Source organism: Podarcis liolepis (assembly GCF_965112155.1).
Source record: "Podarcis liolepis genome assembly, chromosome: 16".
Classification (NCBI taxonomy): Eukaryota; Metazoa; Chordata; class Lepidosauria; order Squamata; family Lacertidae; genus Podarcis; species Podarcis liolepis.
Window position 1 is genome coordinate 27,402,054 of NC_139567.1, and position 21,883 is coordinate 27,423,936.

The 21,883-nt window shown below is 42.2% G+C and overlaps 1 protein-coding gene across 5 annotated transcripts in view; it reads left to right on the top strand.

Moving 5' to 3' along the window:
* Nucleotides 1-11,964: 11,964 nt before the first annotated feature.
* Nucleotides 11,965-21,883, top strand: part of ZBTB44 (zinc finger and BTB domain containing 44) — a 31,140-nt gene continuing 21,221 nt past the window's right edge. For 2 of the 5 annotated variants that reach the window (XM_083479303.1, XM_083479305.1), the window contains exons 1-2: nt 12,032-12,531; nt 18,352-18,432. The gene's annotated coding sequence lies outside the window, so the exon portion shown is untranslated. Of the gene's footprint in view, nt 12,532-16,394; nt 16,536-18,351; nt 18,433-21,883 lie in introns of all 5 variants that reach the window. The other 3 variants (XM_083479302.1, XM_083479301.1, XM_083479304.1) reach the window with 3 other exon arrangements.

A 21,883-nucleotide genomic window follows, 5' to 3' on the forward strand; every position in this document is an offset into this window, starting at 1 on the left:
TGGGGCTGGAAAATCAAAAGAGAATGTGAGCAGCATATTCTGTTTCCAAAACAGAATGAACCTATGTGAGATACAACTGCACACTGTGGCTGCTAAATTTCCTCACATCATGTGACTCCCCCATGCTTAAATCCCTTCACTGTCTTCCTTTCAGACCTTGCACAGACCATTTATTAGAGATGTGCATCAATAAATCTTCCAAATGAATTTTATCTATAAAATCTCCAGAGAACCATATAAAAAATGGATTAAAAGATGAAATATTGCATTGATTGCAGGGTCCAATGGCATCTTTCTGTATCAAGCTTTGAGCTCCACAGGACTGTTTCTCAGACTGGATGTTAAATTAGTCACAAGCAGTACTTGACAAATGTATTAGATTCATCAGTCCGCAAATGCTTCTCAAAACTTTGCACATCTCTTTGTGAGCACTGGTTGGTTCAAATAAAGGAATCATTTATCACTTCACTTATTAGGTTCACCTTTAAATGTGAATGGAATTTAAATTCTCCCCCATCCTTAGTACCGGTAGGGGGCTTCCATTTCTAAAGAGCTACTACCAGCAGCTGCACGTGTCAACTGAAAAACGTTGTCTTTGGAATGATAGGAAAGCTCTGTCCAGGCCTGCTTTTCCCATATTGTACTCTTGTGCAGCTGATGGGCCCATGTACATACTTGCATGGGACCTGCCAATGCACTGACACCTGTCCTGAACCCACATGCCAGGTGGATGGTGAGCCACCATTTAAATTTTCTGCAATGCTCCAGAACAGCACTACCGCAGGGGCATTGTGGGAAATGTAAATGGAAACTCAGAACCAGTGGTTTGAGTGTCAAACTAGAATCTGGGAGACCAGGGTTCAAATCTCCACTTGACCATGAAGCTCACTGGGTGACCTTGGGCCGTCACTGTCTTTTCAACAACAGGGTTGTTTTGTGGATTAAATGAGGAAGGGGAGAACACCTTCAGCTCCTTAGAGAAAACTCTGGGATTTAAGTTCAATAAATAAAATAATAAATAGTCACCTAGTGATGATCACAGCGCTACCACCACCGCTGATAAGCCATTAACACATGTAGGCAGGGCACCCGCTTCTTTGCCAAGCTTCAAACTAGTGTCTGCTTTGTCTCTGGTGTTAAACCTGTGATGACACATTCACACATGACACTAACACTTGCATTCATCAAGTGATAACAGTGGCGACTGGTCCAAATGCACCTAGAGCTGTGGTTTAAAGTTAGGAAACCCTCTGTTGAGAAGGGGACCTGGAGAATAAGGACTAAACCTTTTAAGTTTTCAGAATAAATCAAGGAATGGCATAGCGGTCCTCTAGGGAGACAATAAAAAGCTGCAATCCTTGCTGTGAACTCTGATGTGGGAGATTGTTAATTATGGTGAAGAGGAAACTTGGAAAAGCTGAGGCGGTGCATAAGCAAGTCAGTCTATTTTCTGGCCATGGATGATGCACCGTCTAACAGACTCCAAAGCCCCAAATTGAAACAGAACTTCATCTCTCATGTTAACAGGCTTTGTTCCATTTAAAATTTTTATTAACTTTTCACATTTTACATTTCAAATTAACCATCTTCTATTAAACCATACATTCATTGACTTCCATTCCTCCCCTTCCTAGGTTCATTTAATATATCCATCATTCCTGCATATTTTAATGACAGGCTTTGACTTTAATGGCTGCTGGATCAGATTCGTAACGCCAAGGTTTCAGAGACAGTAAAGTATGCTATCAGAAAAGGAATGGTGTATTTCAATGCTGTAATGTTGCCAATCATCCCAGGAAGAGGCAATGCCATACAGGTTGAAGCAGGGAAGGCACAGGGAAGAAATACGCCAGTTGCTTTCGTGACAATGGAATGAGCAGCAATATGCATGTTGTTGTTGAAGTTGTTTAGTCATTTAGTTGTGTCCGACTCTTCGTGACCCCATGGACCAGAGCGCGCCAGGCACTCATGTCTTCCACTGCCTCCCACAGCAATATGCATGCCAGATATAAAAAGAGCAAAAACAAACAAGCCTATAATCAGGGCACCAAAAATTAATTGTTCTATTATATTATCATTATTTATTGTTATATTAGATTGCTGCTGTTGTTGTTATAGTAAAGGCTCATTTCTGTGTTACTTGAGTCCAGAGGGGCAAAATGTTTTCAGCCCCCTTAACCCCCCAAAATGTGGGAGTAAAGTGATGGAATTTGGGGTGGTATACTGGCTTACAGTACTTTCCTGCTGTTTTCATTGGGGAACAGATATAACATATGCAGAAAGAGAGGGGGAGCAGCGATGTTCAATGACATTCATTGTTGTGCCTTACCATGCCCCCTGATGTGAATGAAATTTAGCACAACATGCCTGTATAGCAGTCAAAAAGCCACAATACCACAATGCAACAGGTACTGCAGTGTGAAAGGAACATTAAAAACGGGACAAAAGTGCTAGCAATATAATCAGGAAAACTGAAAGCACCCTTTAAAATAATGAAGAGTTGGCTAGTTTGCAACATCCCTGTGTTACATTTCCCCCCTCTTCTGTGCAACAGCACAGCTGATATATATCACTATGAGCTATGCAAGGGGATGTACAGTTTGGATGTACATCCTAGGGCATGTCCCAGAACTCTCTGCAGCACACAATGGTTCCACTGCAGGTATGCAAGGTCTCCTTGGCAGAGAAGTTGATGCAGAAAGAGTTCCCTTACTCTGGACATTTTGGGGGGAAACATACTTTGGAAGGAAAGAAGACACAGCAGGAGCAGAGACAAAGATAAGGAAAATGACTTTCTGGCAAAGGGATGGTTCCTGTCATTGTCCCTGGGCGTCTGCTTTAAAGAATGAAGGCTCTACATGCTCAAGTCAAAAATAAATCCCAGTCTTGATGGCAGGAAGAACTAAAACTGCCATGAAAGGAAACAGCCTGGGTGGGGAGCGGAATGATGAGAATGGATGGGGTCAATCAATCACAGATCTAGGTTGTCATGAGAATATTAGTCATCTCCTCCATGGTGATATCAGAAAGGCAATTGTGCCACAAGGGCTATCGTGGAGCCAGAAGATAGAAATGGGTGTCCACCTTGTGCAGACAGGAAGCTCAAGATTTTGCATCCAGATTTCCCCAGTTCAGGGCTGGTGGACTGCTTTGATGGGAACCATTAATTGAATGATTCCCTATGCTGTGAGGGTTTTTTAATAAAATATGGAGGGGTTGTTTCCTGGATTTGTGATAACACAAAGCATTCCATCGCAAGGCAAAGCTTAGAGTGTTTCACAGGAAGCCATCGTCAAGTGCTACAAGCTGTGAAGAGTGATACAAAACAGTTCCGATAAGCAATGGTGAGCTCCGGGCAATGGCTTCAAAGATGCAGCCAACAAATGTTCTTGCAACTGAGACTTTTGAGAGTAACAACTTGTGATAAAGGCTCTGAGAGGGAGCATGATAAGGGCTTTCCAACTAAACAGAGGAAAGCATGCAGCTGAAAACCTCAGCAACAGTGGCATTTTCATGGGAAGTCTCAATTAAAATAATAAGCATTCTGCAAGTCTCTATGTTTCCAATACACTGTCACACTCTAGTGTGACCAAGAAATAGAACTCAGAAAAGGAGTGTGCAAATGAATTGACAATTTTCAAATGCGGGATCACCAGGGTAGAAGATAAGTTTAACCTGGCTTTCACTGTTGCCCACAAGCTGACCAAGTGTGTAGAGAATGTACCCCTAAGGATCATTGCAATGTACAACCTTTTATATACAAGCATTGAAACAACAGGTATTTTTCTAGATCTGCGGATGCTCAAAACTCTATTTCCAATCAATGGAACTTAAAAATCCTTTGCCTTGGCTGGATGATGCCCACAGTTTGCATAATAGATCCTTGCTGGAATGATAAAAGATGATCCCGTATCTAAGGAAACGGGAACTCAAAATCCCAGCTGGCATAAAGAAGCATAGCCGCTCCAAGCTCTATCAATTGTTATTATGCCAGTTCAGGCTAGCTTGCTAAGGAATCTTTATTTGAAGCATTCAGAGGGTATTAATTCTAGATGCCACCTTCCGCTGTGATGGGTTTTAAGAGGGAATAAGGGGAGGCTTACATCAAGGGGCCTCACAATTAAAAGCTCTTGGATGCAAAGATGACAAGCTCAGCTGGAACATATGCAGTGCAGCTGCAGTGTTTTCTTGCAATTACTGGGCAAGGGTTATACAACTCTTCCCTTCAAGTACCACACAGTGATGTATAATACGCAGAGAAAAGAGCACCATGGAGTACGCCTCATTAGCCATTTTCTTTCCTAAGTTTCAAACCAAAAATGATCTATTGTATGTGAGCAACCTAATGAGGCAAGCAGAGACTTCAGCCAGGATTTGGGGAACAGGTGTGCCATTCAAGTGTCACTAAGAACAAGAGATAAAACTGAAAAGATTAAAATAAAAAACCCAACAAAAACCTAATAGCTTTTCATAGGACAGATCAAAAGTATAGTAAGGAGAATGTAAATTATTTGCATCCACATCGTTCCAATCTGCCTTAACAGAAGAAACCATGCAAGAGGATGGGATGCAGACAGGAGAAATGCAAATGTTAGATTTTTGGACCAAACTCTGGGTTAGTGTAGGCTGAAGACAGAGATTACATATTACAGCAGCATGGATCATTGGGGCAGGGGGAATTGCACACACAACAGCTGTGTTCAAATGTACAATTTTCAATCCAGGCAAAATGTGAAAAACGTTTTTGCTTGTCGACTGTGTTTGAATTAGAGAAATGTTACCTGTGGAGGGTGGCCATTGGCGAGTTTCCAAGAGTTCAAAAAGACAATGGAAGTTTTGCCCAATGGGGTGGTGGTTGTTTTTTGAAGTTTATGATTGTGATGGGGGAGTGAATGGCCATATAATTGAATAGATATATCCAGTGCTTTTTGATGTGTGTATGTATATGTGCTAGAACTCACATCTCAATAGAAAGTGCTGTGGGTGCCAGCACAAAATGGCTGCCATGGGCAGCAAAAAAAGAAAAGGGGGCCAGTACTCTGTACCAGCGAGTAAAGGTAAAGGGACCCCTGACCATTAGGTCCAGTCGTGTCCAACTCTGGGGTTGCAGCGCTCATCTCACTTTATTGGCCGAGGGAGCCGGCGTGCAGCTTCTGGGTCATGTGGCCAGCATGACTAAACCACTTCTGGAGAACCAGAGCAGCGCATGGAAGCGCCGTTTACCTTCCCACCGGAGCAGTACCTATTTATCTACTTGCACTTTGACGTGCTTTCGAACTGCTAGGTTGGCAGGAGCAGGGACCAAGCAACGGGAGCTCACCCCGTCGCGGGGATTCGAACCGCCGACCTTCTGATCGGCAAGTCCTAGGCTCAAAGCCCTTGATACATTTCTGTTGCTCTAAAATTATTGTAACAGACGGGTAGTCCATCTGGTGAATGTAACAGGTCCATAGGAGTTATTTCTAGTGGGGGCCCTGCTCTGATGTAGGCCCTCTTGCAGATGCCACTCATGTCAACCCTTGGCACCAACCTTTAGGGAAATAGTGGGTCTGACAGCTGATCTGATGTTTAACTTGAAATATATATCTGGAATTAACAGGCTTCGGCAAGGGTCAGACCCAGGCAGCTGGGTTCCAGGACTTGGGAAGGAGAGAACTGGCTGTCAACCCAAGTGGGCCAGTAAAAGATGCATAGTCAAAAACAGGTAAGGGTTGAGTTCCGTGGCAACAACGGAGCATCACAAAGATCAGGAGTATCATCCCACTCAGACAGGAGTGGTCGAGATCCAAGGCAGCAACCAGGGAAAGAGAGCAGGAGCTTAAACAGTGTCTTCATACCAAGAGGGCTAGGGAGCAAGCTCTAAAGCTAGAGCCACACAAAATTTGGTAGATATGGAACTCAGTCTTCCAAACCTATGGTGGAAAGAGAGCAACAGCTGTGCAGGAGACAAGCATCAGAGCCTGAGCACTAGAAGCCCCATCTCAATATAACCCCCACCCCTCATAAGCCCCACATCTACATGAATTCATGTTGCAAAAGAGGATCGTGCAGCTGACACAGAACCTGTTGTGGCTGCTTTTAAAATCTTGCATCTGTTTTTATCCTCACTTGACAATAAGAATTATCTTACGTTCCAGCTGAAGTGGTTGCTTGATTACTCTGCTACGCTGTTCTCCAATCTACCCAGTGATTTTTTTCTAAGTCAAAGCAACCATGGATCCCTGTTGCAAAGTGGATGTTCTCATACACTAGTCATGTGAATTGGCTCTCATTAAAGGAGCTTTAGGTACATCTGTCTACGAGGAAACGGGACACATAAATGACTACATAGAACAAACACTGCAATGTCAACTGCCTCTTTCTGCCGAATTTGTGCAGAATGGAATCCACATACATAGTCAACTATTGACTTCACTCCGAAGCAGCTGCCAAAATCTCAGCAAATGAAACAGTACTGGATGAGAAAACAGAACTGGGAATGCAAGTTGAGAAATGTAACAGAAATGAGTGGGGCAGTTCACAGAACTGGCAGATCCTTCGCAACAGCACTGAATCAATGGGCCAGTGAAATCGACTTGGCATCATTCAAAGAGCTGTCACCATGGGCTGAGTTAATCCAGCTGCCGGCCTAACACACATGTGCATACAGAAACAGCTTCCTGGAGGAGTAGAACATGTCCCTTAAAACTAAAACATCTCCTATCTAGGAGAGGCAGATTTGAAATGGGGAAGATGCTGGCTTTGACCTTTATGGCCTAGGACCAACATACCTTGTAGACCACCTGTTCCCATATGAACTCCCTCCCTCAAAAACCTATTATAGTTCTGCTATATATTCCTTCATTATGGGAAGCTGGAACATGTGCAGTAAACAGCAGCACCTTCACAGCTTGGCACCAAAATTAGGGAGCTTATATTTGATCTTAGCACTATGGTGCTTAGCATGTAGAGTATATATAAAAAGATACTTATCTTAGTACTTAGATTGAAAATAACTAACCTTGATCTGATTCCATATGATGTTAGATGTTAGACAGGTGGGTGTTGTTGGCCCAAAATGGCCTTGCGGGCTAAATTCAGAGATTTGCTAGGAGGTTCTCCACTACTGGACCATAGGGCTATCTTATTTTAAAGAGATGATCTTGGGGTTGCTAACTTGGCTTTTGACTGTTTGACTTCAGCTTTTAGTATTTTTGCTGCAGTAATTTAATCTGCTGTAAAATTAGTATTAGTTTTATTATTTTTATTGATTACATAAGCTGTCATGAACACATAGCTTTAAAGAATAAATTGAGCTTTAAAGAATAAATTAAGGCTACAATCCTGACCATAAAATACTAGGCATAAATCCTACTGAACTCAGTGGAATTTTTTATGGGTAAACATCCTTAGGCAGGCTAGCACATGAATTCTCCACATTTTTACTCCTATGCCTCTTTTACTTGGTTAAGATTTTTACAGAAATTGAATTTTTGAAGAGTTGGCTCTTTAATAAATGTCTCTTGGCATTCATAGCAAAAAATGAACTAGAGACCAATACTTTCTAAGTGATGATCTGGCTTGGTAGCAGAGGCATAACACGTGGGTCATCAAGCCGGCCGTGACATCATCTTCTCAGTAGACTAGACATGCAGAAGCTAAGCAAAATTTCTGAATATTTGATTTAAAACAAGACCAGTTTGTAGCTATCTTAGGGTGCAATCCAAAACCAAGAACCACCAGGATGAGAGGAGGTTGGAACAAGCTGAGCCTGGGTTCAGGTGGGACTACACTAGCTTAAGTGCCACATCCTAGCTCAGCCAGTTCAGCCAAAGGCAACCTAGGTTGAGGTAAGTCTCAAAAAGGGGAAATGGGAAGGGAAGGGAAGGGTAAGTCGTACCCATATTCCAAACTTTCTTTTAGATTGTAAATCTGCAGGTAAAGACTGTCTTGCTTTAACTGATTATACAAAACCATTCTGTAAGTCTTTAGGATTGAACTGTGGGGGACAAATGCCCCTAAATAAATAAAGACAGGGCTTTTTTCCAGTAGGAACTCAGTTCCTATACCTCTCAGGTGGGCGCTATTGCCTTTATAAAAGAACAAAGGAGGCATTCATGGTGAGTTCCAGCCCCTCTTTTTCTAGGAAAATAACACTGAATAAAGACATGAACTTCTTTCAACAAAGGAAAGCACACAAGGGGATCATATTGACCTAAATTCTAGTGACTTAAATTTCAATGGGATTTACTGCTCTATATGTACACTTTTCTTAGGGACGCGGGTTGCGCTGTGGGTTAAACCACAGAGCCTAGGACTTGCAGATTAGAAGGTCGGTGGTTTGAATCCCCCCGACGGCGTGAGCTCCCATTGCTCGGTCCTTGCTCCTGCCAACCTAGCAGTTCGAAAGCACGTCAAAGTGCAAGTAGATAAATAGGTACCGCTCCGGCGGGAAGGTAAAAGTCATTTCCATGCGCTGCTCTGGTTCGCCAGAAGTGGTTTAGTCATGCTGACCACATGACCCGGAAGCTGTACGCCGGCTCCCTTGGCCAATAAAGCGAGATGAGAGCCGCAACCCCAGAGTCGGTCACGACTGGACTTAATGGTCAGGGGTCCCTTTACATTTACCTTTATGTACACTTTTAGATTTACAATCTTCTCCCACACCAAGGGAAACTACATTTGGAACTCGTACAAACTGGACACAAGAGCAGGTGTATCAGGAAAGTTGTGCATTGGTACATTTGGGATGGAAACTAGAAAAGGCATTGGGACTTACACAAATGAAGATATAAAAATTTCCTATGAGGGAAACTAGAAATAGATTTTGCTTGCCAGAATCTAACTAAATATCATTATGTAAATCAATAGCCACAGACACTCGTGTATATTACTAAATCTGTTCCTTGTTCGACAAGTACACTTCTATATACACCTTGTACTTCCGTCATGGAAGATTTTAGTTCCTCCTCCTCTTTGCTTCTGTCACTTTAACCACAATCACTTATAGTCTAGAGTAGACTACCATGTTGTGGTGGTGAGAGGGAAGACTGGTCAAGCGAGATCATTTTTCAGAGAAGAGCCATTGAACAACATTACTTGCACAACCGTTCTATAATCAGATTTTATTCGGATTGTGAATAAAAAAAATGTGTTCATAAGGAATGTGGCGAAGCACATGCGTTCGCAACTGGAATGTTCTACTTTGACAACTGTGGACAGAATGGACATGTCCAATGATTCTGAGGCAGTTGGTCATAATGGGGAGCTGGTTTATGATGGGAATTGACAAAGAGCAGTTGACCACTAGCAGGACAAGGAACTTCTGTAAGTGTGTGACGGTCTCTTTTGAATGTTAGAAAACACTGGCCAGGCAAGTAAGGAATTGTGGCAAGTGTACTTTATAAGGCTTAATACTTACAGAAAGGGGTAACGAAACCGAGAGAATTAAAAGGTCAGGAACCCTCTCAAAGAAAAACAAAGAAGTCAGGGGAAAAAATATTGGTAAGTCATTTATTTACTTTCCTCTCCCTTCAAAACAGACCTGTAATGTTTGCATCATGCACAGCTAAAAGATTTGGTGCCCAAATTATGGTGATGGCAACCAGTTTAGATGGCTTTAAACACTTGGACATCTTGAAATGGGCAGAAGCTGTGCCGTTCTGTTTCCTAAAGAGTTAATGACTCTTGTTACTTTATTAATTAATTGCTATCACTGAACTGAATTGCTATTTAATTGATTTATTGTAAGTTTTTTATAAGTATATACTGTAGTATTGCTTTGAGGTTTTATTCTACATTGGTGTTATACTTGTACAATTATGTTACTGGCATGCTTTATATATTTTTCTCCAGAGGCATGGCCAGACTAGCCTTTACAACAAAAACAGCAAAAAGTCTTGCCAAATCTTGGAAACCAATGTATTTATTATGGCATAAGCATTTGTGGATCAGGGTCTATGTCAGCAGATACATGTGTGGAGAGATAAATAAATGTATATAAAAACCTTTAGAATTAATAAAGAATAAGGAGCTGAACATAATTCATCTCTCCATCACAAACTGACACAAATTCTTTCTTTTAAATCACAATTCATTTCCAAAAACTCCTGAAATTGCACCCAATATTATGTGGTTGGACAAGCTCCTGAACCTTTCAAAACTTGAATGCATTATGAAGTATGTTACATTTCAACAAACTCATTATCTGTCTGCTTACATTCTTCAACTCTTCACACTGTTGTTAATCATATCTACCCAACTGATCTCAGATTTTTAGCAGCCAATCTAACATCAAAATGAAGCATTATTTCTTCGTTGTGCTTTGGTTTTACATGCATCTGTTGCCCTCGTGGTGGGTTTTGATCTTATGTATTCTTGTACTGTGGTTAGAAAATCCTCGCCCCGCCCCCATGTTTCCAAACATAATTCCTCTCCTGAGTTGACATGCTCAGGATTGCACAGTTAAACAGATATTTATTATTTATGTTGTTTATGTTTAGGGTGAAGGGTGGTTAACAAAAAATAATAATAAAGAATAAAGAATGATATGAGTTTTAATTTGTTTTCTATTATTATTTTATCTTTTTAACTTTCAAGTTATTTCTGTTAATTGTTCAGTGACAATTTTATTGTTATATCTTTTCTTTAAACTGCTTTGAGGGTGTTGACAATCAACCAGTGGGACCAGTTTATCTGCAAGATCACCTTGCCCTACATGTGCCCACTTGACCATTTCAATCAGCAGAATTGGCTACTACAGGTGCCACATAATACCCGTTCCACATTCGGAACATCTTACAAATGCAGAACTCAATTGTTTAACATGGCAGAGCCTACACTTTGGAACTCCCTGCATATTGAGATTAAGCAGGCGCCTTCACGTACTCTTTTTTTTGGTGTGTGGGCCTGCTAAAAATATTCCTGTTTAGGCAAGCCTACCCAGATGCTTAGGAAGTTGAAGTAATTTTATTCTGTTTTGTATCCTTTAAAACAACGTTAGCAATTTTTTCTTGATTTTACCGTTTTGTCTTTCGTAAACAGTTTTGGGGTTTTCTACAATCTAACGGTGTATAAATTTTATGACGTAATAAATCATAAAGCTTATGAAACAAGTAGTAGATAGGTAGCCGTGTTGGTCTGCCATAGTCAAAATAAAAAATTCCTTCCAGTAGCACCTTAAAGACCAACTAAGTTAGTTCTTGGTATGAGCTTTCGTGTGCATGCACACTTCTTCAGATATCTGAAGAAGTGTGCATGCACACGAAAGCTCATACCAAGAACTAACTTAGTTGGTCTTTAAGGTGCTACTGGAAGGAATTTTTTATTTTGACTTATGAAACAAACAAACCATTTGAGGGTTTATAACCACGATCCCCACCCCAACAACCCTCCTAAAGACTTGCCTACTCTGGGTTACCCAACGTGTATTGGGAGTTCCTTGTTAAATAAATTTTGAATTAGGATTGTCCACCTGCCACCCTCTCTTCCCTCCCCGGGCTTCGCCGTGAAGCCCTGAAGTTGGCCATGCCGTTCCCAATGAAGTTTACCCCCCTCCCCACCGAGATAAAAATGATTTTAGGCTGGCAGTGATTTGAAATCACCTCAGAGCGAAGCTTTAAGAGGGAGGGAGAAGAGCCTCCTATTACCACAGCCGAGGAGCGCTGTGGTAAAACTTAAAAATAAAATATATATAAATATATAAAATAATTAGACATTTCTCGGGGGCTACGCCAAAAGAGATATGCTTTATAGCGACTCCCCCTCAGGAGGCCCGGTACTCGCGGCTCGCCCCCGCCGCGCGAAACACGGAGCGCGCGCCCCAGCTCACCGCGCGCGCCGAGACGACGCCAGACGCTTTTCCCTCCGCCGCCTCCCCCCTCCCCAGTTTTGGCCCCGCCCTCTCCGACCACCGCTCGTGGCCCCGCCCACTGCTCTCCGCCAACCCTCCCTCCCGCTTCACAACAGCCGCCGCCACCGCGTTGCATTGTGGGACACAAACAAAGTGCCCGGCTAGGCTAGGCTGGCTGGCGTGGAGGGAGGGAGGGAGGCAGGAGGGCGGGGGGAGGAGGAGGAGGAGAGCTGTTCGAGCGCCTGGGCCCCGCGCGCGCGCCAGCCGCCCAGCCAGCGCGTGAGTGGCCCCGCGACGCCGCCTCCTCTAAGATCAAACCCCCCTCCCCACCGCCGCTTCACCCCCGGCCGTCTGAGAGCGCCTGCGTAAGGGCGCGCGGGCCTCGCTTGCTCTCCCTCCCCCCTCCCTTTTTATTATTTTGACGCCCGCAGCGCGAGCCCAGAAGAACCAACGGCTGAGGGGGCTAGTGGCGGCGACGGTGGCCGCCATGGCCCAGCACGGGCCTAGACGCGGGCCCAGATAAGGGGGCGGAGGAGGAGGCGCCGCCGCCGCCGCCTCTGGGCCCGGGGAGGGGTACGGAAAAGAAAAGCTCGGCCTCTCACACATATATTTATATATACAGAAAGTCGTATATATTTATATATATATCTACATATATACACACCGACTAGGCCAGGAGGAGAGGGCCTCGCCAATTGCAGGTAATGGGGACTTAAAAGAGGTTGGCGGGGGTCTGTGGGTGGGTTTGGGATTCGGGAGGAGGAGGGGCGGGTGGAGGGAAACACAGAAGCAAGCCCCGCCCCCTCGTTGCACTTGCCCCGCCCCTTCTCTAACCTCCACCCGCGCGCTCTGTGACCCTTCTTGGCTGGTACCCCTCGGCATCCCCCTGTCCCCGCTCGCCTCCTTCCTGCGTGAGATTTTCCCGCCCTGTCGCTTTCCGTCTGCTGTTTGTGATTTATTTACTTGGGTTAAATAAGGGGAAGGCCCCCCCCACCCCGCCAGACTGTAATGGGAAACAAAAAGAAAGGAGCCACGTGGGGGGGGGGGATTGGATAAGGGGGATAAGAAAATTTGGATACATTAATGTATTGCATGGTTGCACACAAACACAGCCTATAAGTATGACTGCTTCACCAGCATTTATTCACCTGTTTACTGTTATTATTATTATTATTATTATTATTATTTATTAATTAAAATGCATACAAGCTTCTTCCATGCCAATCATTCCCAACAATAACAATAAGTCTACTCACCATTTCCTAAAACTAGGCATCTGCTCAATTCATTCCTGATAGTGGCTTTGCCTCTTTCTCTTGCTCCCCCTTAGTTCCTTACCCATTAACTGTTGAATAGACCAGCCTTGCTCAACCTGGTGCTCTTCAGTTGTAGTTGGATTTCTCATCCCGTCAACCCTGGCCAGCATCGCCAATGGTCAAGGATGATGGGAATTGGAGTCCAGTAACATCTGGAGGGCAACAGGTTAGGGAAGGCTGTAATAGACTGTCTTGGCATTGCTTCAGGTTTTTATCTATTTTAAATATTGTCAATTCCCCGAGGTTTGACTTGCTGTCTGTCATTTATCCACCCTGCTTTCCTTTCTCAGATTTTACAGTGGTAGCAGTCCATCATAGTTTAGCCATCCTTTCTTTGTGTCACCCCTTAACAGATTTCCCATTGGGCCCTATTGCACTTACGCTTCTATTTTTAAAAGTTGATCTTATGCCTCTTTCTACCTCATATCTTTTCTTAATGGCTAATTTTATTTACACTGTGATGTAGATCACATTTGCTAATCCACAACATAGGCATCTGTCACCTGTTGACAATGTAAGACTTTTTAAAATACATCTTCTGTTCTTAAAACCTCACTCTTTGTGCAGCAATTCTTACATAATTTCTTCAAACTCCATTTCCTTTACATATTGACTTCCATCACTTTCCTTAAATATGCCACAGTGCCCAGCAGACCTTTAGGCAGACATTTTGGGGTAATCTGTTTTACAAGATTATTGTGAGAAAGTAAGGATTCTAATCTATACAGCATTATCCTTTGTGAAGTTAGGCATGTGGATTCTCATTAAAATCAGTAGGTATAAGGTTGTCAAACTGCATTGCATTTTAGCCTTGATTTATCAGAGGAGGGTGACCAACATAATAAAGGAACAGTTGAAGGAGTTGGGTATGTTTAACCTGGAGAAGAGGAAGAGATATAGGACAGCCACCTTCAAATATCTAAAGGGCTGTCACATGGAAGATGGAGAAAGCTTGGGTTTTTTCCTGTTTCAGATGGTAGGACCTGAACCAATGCATTCAAATTACAAGAAAAGAGATCCTGACTAAACATCAGGAATAATTTTCTGACAGTAAGAGCTGTTTGACGGTGGAACAGACTGCCTTGGAAGGTGGTGGACACTCCTTCATTGGAGATTTTAAGCAGAGGTGGGATGGCCATCTGTCATGGGTGCTTTAGTTCCTGCATTGCAGGGAGTTAGACTAGATGACCCTCAGGGTCATTGGCTGATTGAAGTAAAATCTGAAATTATTTCACCAGATGCTAACAAGCCCACATTAGAACCATTATTGTGTTTAAATGATCTTTCATCCAAGGAGAAAGCACAGGTGGACTAAGAAATGGTGTACAGTGGTACTTCCAGTTGCGGACAGGATCCGTTCTGGAGGTCCAGCCGTATCCTGAAGTTTCTGCAACCGGAGGCGCTGCTTCTGCGCATGTGCATGGCATGTAGAGCACTTCTGTGCATGAGCAAGTGGCGAAACCTGGAAGAATACTTCCGGGTTTGCTGCTTTCACACCCAAAGTTTACGTAACGTAAGTCAAGGGTCTACTGTATAGACTTTTCTTCCTAAAGATGATTACAAATACGACTGGCCACATTGTGGTAATTGATAAAAAATAGGGGGTTGCTTTCTCCTCTGTAGTTCACACCTTTGCCAGTGAACACATTTTGTTGCCCAGTACCAAATTGGTAATTCACAAGGGAAAAAATGTGCATGTGCGTTTTTTGTTACTTCAGGTAATAAGATAATGGAGCCTACATTCTGGAGAAATCTGCTGGTAAACAGGAGAAGGTTTTGACCATAGTGTTGTAGGTTAAAAGTTCAAATCATGCTTATTCTCAGGGTTTCCCTATGTCTATGCTTGCCTCCAGGTTGGGAAAGGTATAGAATGCTCAACTTGCTCAAGGTAGTATGTGTGTTTCCATGTAACATTGTATGGATAAGCCTCTGTGTGCTTGAGTGAAACATTGATTTTGTATCTCCACCGACCCTCTTCATCCTCCCACATGCCCAGGATGGTTTACCACAAACTGCGGTTAGTTAAGCAAGCCAGTTTTATAATTCATGTTTTGAAGCAGGGTGTCTAGCAAGTAACCTTTGCTTGTTGTAAACCACAGTTCCCACTTTGTGTGCAATGCTAAGCCAAATTAACTTGGTAGAAGCCCTCCTCCCAGCCACGTGTGAGGAGAAGGGCTCAAGCTCAAGCTTGGCTCAAATTTGTAAAGGCTTGTCCTCATAGCACTCAACTATGGTTTAGCATTATGTGCATATTGGGCCAGCTGTGAGCATTTGATATGACTGCTTAACATTCTGGGGCACATTTGCATCAGGAAATGTCCTACTGAGGGATAAATTTCAAGGTTGGAGCTAAAGTGGGAAAAGGTTACCGTAATCCACACCTGACTTTGTTTCACAACCCAAATATTTCTCTTCCTACATGCCTGTTGTGTTCTTCCTCCAAGAAGGAAGCAGGGGTGATGTTCTTGGTCTCACAACAAACCTGTGCAGTAAGTTGGACTGATAAATGGAAATTAGATACTGGCAGCTCAATGAGGTTCACAGTTAACAAGTATTTAATTCAAGATAAGAAACTCGGATGCCATTGTTTATTCTCAAACCACTACATCACACTGGCTTAAAATTATCATGGAAGCAAGGGAAATAGTGTACATAGTGTAGTGGCTATAGAGATAAGTTACAAATCAGGAGCTCCCTGTTTCATTTATACCCTCTGCCATGAAATGGTTAGGTGGCATAAACGCACAGATTCAGTCCTCCCCATCTGTAATATCGAGAGGGAGAATATACTGATCTACCTTGCAGAGTTGTTGTAAAAACTAGATAATGCATGTGAAGCATTTTGAACAATTAAAAGGGCTATACAAATCTACTGGTGGTATAACTCTGAAGCTTATCGTGGTAGAAACAATTCAGGTAGTAGTAGTAGTAGTATTTTGGGATGCATGCCTTGTTAGTTGGTAGTCTTGTGCATTCGTATTCAAAATTATTCTAGAAGTTCTTAGATTGAAAGAAAAGTAAATAAATGGTGCTCTTTGTTCATAATGGATCTAATTAATAGTTCCATAGATCAACTTTGTGTTCAATGCAATTAACCCACTGAATAGCAGCTAATAACTTATTTCTGGTGAAATTCTAAGGCACTTAGTTCTCTAAGATTTGGGATAAAATATGATGACATTACTGTTTGCTTTTATGTAGATAGTGCAGGTTATATAAAAGTAAGTTTCTGTCCCTTTTCTGTACAGTAGCCCATCCATCTAGTACTGCTACAAAAAGTAGAAAGGCACCTGTACCAAACTGAAGTGGACAGCTCTCTTCTGCTTATCTTGCTGTGGCTTTGTGCGGCAGGCCTGTTGTCTGTGCCAAACAGTTCCCAAAGCAGACAGGTGTGTAAAACTGCAAACCTCAGAATGTTTACCAGGAGTCCCACTGGTCTTGGTAAGAATAACCTTTTCCTAAACGCATTTACCTGAAAGTAGGTTTCCATGTGATGAAATTAGAGCAGGTACTGCTTGAGCAGAAATAGGCAGCTTGCTCAGCTATTTAAAGTGGACCCAATCTGCTTATTTCAGGTATTAATCTAATTTGAATATGAAAGCTATTATTCTCAGCAAAAAGCTACAGTTGGTAGAGGTGTTTCTTTTAATCATTCAGTTGTTCCCATTAGATAGCAGCATCCCAGTTGGTTTTTGCAAAACCTCAACATAGTGCACTAAAATCAGTTCAGTGTCTAGCAGCCAGCAGTTATAGCACAGGTTTTCAGACTGCTCCGCAGCTACAGAAGGAAGAAGAGCAAGTGAAAGGGATTTGGGAGCTCATGCCAAGTTGATTGTCCTTGTTTGAAGTATCCTATCACATTTGAAGGCTTTTATAATTTGACATTCAAGAAACTTCTGTTTGAGATAGTAACATGAAGTAGCTGCCATATTAATGATCAAATGAAATTTACCAGCCTGTTGAAGTTGTCCTTCAAAACAAGTTGCCCAGTTTTGGATCTTATAAGATGCTTCTCCCCATACCACCCTCCACCCCTAGGTTAGAGTTAGACAAAGCTGGATCTAGTTTTTGGAAAGTTAAATATCTAGCCTGCTTTAGTCGTTCTGTTTGGGTGAAATAACAAAGGTTTTATGTTCAGTCGTGTATATTATGAGCCTTGCAAATAACTTCACAAAAGTTACTAGCCTACAAAAAGCCACGCTATTGATGTACTGTACCTTAATATGAGCCACTTTTTTTGAAGGAATCTAATCTTAAACTTTATAATACATAGGTTTATTCTGGGTTTACAAAGTTAAGAAAAAAGTTCCATAGTGGCAGGAGGGGATGTGGGGCCTTTTCACCATGTTGTTGTTTAGTCGTTTAGTCGCGTCTGACTCTTCGTGACCCCATGGACCAGAGCAATAATAATTTTCACCATAATAAACTTCAAATAAACATACTTTTCATAGGAGGCGACAGTTACCTGGATTCCTTCTGTATATTCTAATTGACAAAAAACAAAACAGTAATTCTTTTTGTGCAAACTGGCAGTTATATGCAGTAAAATGTATGTCTCCACAGATGAACATCTTACCTTCTCTTCACTGGTTCCATTTAATTTGAACCAGGGATTTCTACCAGAAGTGATTTGCAGTGCTAGAGCTTAGCCCATGTACATTGAAGTAATACGTTGATGTCTCTTCCCCCACTGCCATTCTGTGCTTTACCATAAGCAGTCTTGCACAGCCCTCAGATAAGTTACATGCAAAGGCAGTTTCCAGGCTATTTCTTTTAAGGCGTCTGCAACAAATGCAAATAGCTAATTAAAACTCACTTGTCACCTTTCCCTATGGCTCAGGGCAAGAAAAAGGTAAATAGATGGAAGAGCTCCTTCCAGAGACAAATACACACCCAAAACTGCAGCCAAATCTGCCAACTCAGTCATTATCTTCATTTGCCAGGTTTTGATTCACACATAAAAAACAAACACAGCAGAGCAACACATCTGAACTCAGCAGTTTTTCTAAGACAGTCTAGTTATGTTGCTTTGTCCATCAGTTCTGCAGTAGTAGGGGGGCAAAACTTGGGGGGGATCTCTAAAGATACTGTTTTGTTCAGACAATTGACTAAAAATTGACTTGATTTAGAAAGGTTGAGGACAATGCCAGGTACTTGTCTTGTTTAAACTTGAGCAAGATTCCTCAAAGTCATTTCCTTTTACAGAAGTGGCTTACATAAGTTGAATGGATGGGTTAACAAATGCATACACACCTTGAACATCTGAGCACAGAAGCACAAAAACAGGTAACAGTGGGAAGCCGCAGGGGAGAAAAACCACTTTTGGGAAGGTAACTTTTCAGAGGCACAAATAAGAAAAAGTGAAAAGTTTTGGGGGGAAATTAAAAGCTTCATAAGAAAAAAATAAGTCAAACAACTGCTGCAGTTTACAGGTCAATAGATAATTTTAGAGGCTGGACTTAATGGTCTCACTAGGGGAGATGGAGATCCTTGTATGTTGCTCCACTTGTGAAGAAGACAACTGATATATTCATTGTCTCCTATTGTAAATCCACGCTTTACAACTATTTCTTGATTTCTGATATGTTAGCTAAAAACAAAACTCATACTTGCCAAGCTTCTTTTTTAAAAAAAGAAAATTCTATAGAGCATGAGTTTTCATTTTAAACTCACTTAAATCATAACACCATCTAGAGTAGACCAATAGTCGCAAACTTTTTTAGACTCAAGACCCGCCTTTAACCCAAATGTGCATTTGGGGATCCATTTCTTAGTCTTCTACCAGCAGTACTGGTAGAATAAAATGAGCATCTGTAACCTTCCCATGCTTGGCTGGCTACCTCCTGAGTATAAACATATTATAGAAATAATATGATAGGAAATTTGACTCCCACATCAGTCCTGGTGGGGCACAGGTGCTAACATGGGGGTCGTCCCCCAAAATCTTCCTGGTCATTTTCCTGCTTCCCCCCTTCCCCCAGCTGTTGGACCTTAGACTTTGACCTCGGGTTTCAGCCATAGCGGCATGATAACAGAGCTACTGCAAAATTACTACCCAAATGATCCACTTGAAATGAAAATGCACACTTGTCTTTATGTATTTCATACAGGGGTGAATCTGGGCGTCTGCCACACATATTGTTTCTGCAATATAGTAGCAAGGTCATACTGATAACAGCCTCTTACTCTTCTCACTTCCATTATATTTCTGCATTAAGTAAAAAATGAATGTTTGAAAATATAGTTGTGGAACATACTTTTAAAAAGTTGGAGCTTGTCTCAGTTGAAGCAACCCTTCAGTATTCTAACGTCTGTGAAGCTTAAAGTGAAAGCTCACAGTTGAAAGGTGCAGATCTTTCAGTCACAGGTTTTGAGCAAAAAAAAAAAGCTTTCTCCTTTCAAAGATACTATGGACTGGAATGGAACAGGATAAATCAAATAAATGCAAATGAAGGATAGCTAACTTTACCATTACTACCAGACTTGCTACTGAATAAGTATTCTCATATTCTATTGAGCTCAACTGGGGCCTACTTCCAGGTATGCGAGCATAGGATTGCAGCTTCTCATGATACTGTTGAAAAGTTAAGTGTTTTTATAAGGTTTAATTGAATATCCTAATGTATTGCTGCTGTTTAACCTACTTACATTTAGGGATATTTATTTTGGAACTTGTCTTTGAAAATGAACTGGTTCTATTTGCAGCCTGAAGTGGTAAACAGGATTCTTGGAGAGGTACAGCCATCAACTTACATGCTTGAGCCTTGCCCTTCTTGCATAATAGCAGCTAGCCATAGGGGATAGACTGCCTGGGTTCAGGAAAACGTTGTTGTTGTAACAGGAAGTGCTTCTGCCTGCTTTGAAGGAGGCAGTTGGGACAACTGCTCCTCTAAGAATTATAACAACTCTGGATCCCAAGGGGTATAACAGCTGTCAGCCCATCACAAATAATCCCCTTTTGGGGTAAAGTGCTTGAGTGAGTGAAGACTGTGTGACTAGGGTCTCTTGGATGAAACTGATCTTCTGGTCCAGGAGTATGGAACCTAATTCAGCTTGATGACCGTAGTCCCTTGTGATGCAACCTTCTAAGGTGTAGCAAAGATGGATGCATTCAGACACCACTCTCCATCTGACAATCAAGAGTTATTGCCACAAATCAAGGACATATTCTAACCAGGCAAAAGCACTAGAGGAAGACCAGTGAATGAGTGGGAGAGTGTGACTTGGGCAGAGTTCTGAGTGCTGGGTAGACAAGGGCTGAAGTTCCACACCCCTGTTCTAGGCCCATTTCAGTATGATTTCAGGCCTGGTTTTGATATGGAAACTGCTTTTGTCGCTTAATGGATGACCTAAACTGCAAGATAGGGGGAGTGTGACCATATTGATTCTTCTCAACGTCTCAGCAGCTTTTTATACCATCAACCATGGTATCTTTCTGGACTGACTAGGCAGGGTAGGAGCATAGTGGTGTAGTATTCCAATCCAATCTGCATGGCTTATACCAAAGGTCTTGCAAGTTACCACTTATCCACCATGTTATTTAACACCTTTTTGAAACCAGTGTGAGAGGGGTTTGCAGTTAGGTGTCTTCAGTATGCTGGTGTCTGTGTTTCCTAAGTTGGTCTAAATCAGGTGGGGCAGTAGAAGAGAGCTGATTGATCTGGTTGTAGTAATCAACTAGGCGAGAGCAAATAAAGACAGTAATAAATCCTGTCCAGTATTTTCCCAGTGGCTAATCAGCTCCCTCTGAGAAGCACAAAATTGGGACATGAATGAGCACCCTAGCTTTCACCTGCTGTTGTTCCTCAGCATCTGGTATTTAGAAGAATATTGCCTCTCTGTGGTAGAGGTAGAACATAATAGCCATGGCTAGTCATGAGTTTGTCTAACCCTCTTTTAAAGCCATCCAAGTCTGTGAGTATCACAACATCTTGTAGGAGCAAATTCCCAAGTTAAACTGTACATTGTGTGAAAATGGGATGGCCTCAGCTTCTAGTACTGTATGAGAGAGAGAAACTTCTTGCTATTTGCTTTTTCTACATAATGCATAATTTTATACCCTGCTATCATGTGTCCTCACAACCACCAACTCAATCCCCCCCTAAGCTTTAAAGCCTCAGACATTCTGACAGTTCCTCATAAGAGAGTAGCTTATTTTGTTTTCCCTGCTCTGCACCTTTCCAACTCTGCAAAAAAAATTTAGGTGTGGAGGCCAGAAGTGTACACAGTATTCCAAATGTGGATGCATAGATTTGTGTAAAGGCATTTTTAAAATTCCTTTCTTAAATGATCTCCTTTTTGAAATTCACCCTTTTCACATCAGCCACATGTAAGACAACTGATAGTAATAGTAGTAGTAGTAGTAATGATAATGATAATAAATTACAATAAGACAAAGGCGCTGGGGCTGGGCAGCTCCCTTATTTGAGAAAGAACTCTGAAAATCAGATTCACAGCTTAGAAGTACTCCTTGATCAAGCCTTTTCAAGTTTGCTTTAGGGTCCTTGTGCTGGCGCAGTGCTTTCTAGCAGCTGAGGCTGGTACTTCAGCTGTGACCTCACCTGGACAGGGATTTTGGGGAGATGCTGATCCACACTAGTGACATCTCATTTAGGCCACTATAATGTGTTAGGCAGAACTGTCCTTTGAGACTCTTAATAAGATACAGTTATTTCAGAATAGAGGAGCAGAATTTAGCTGAGACGATCCATTGGGAACATATTACCAGTTCTGAGAA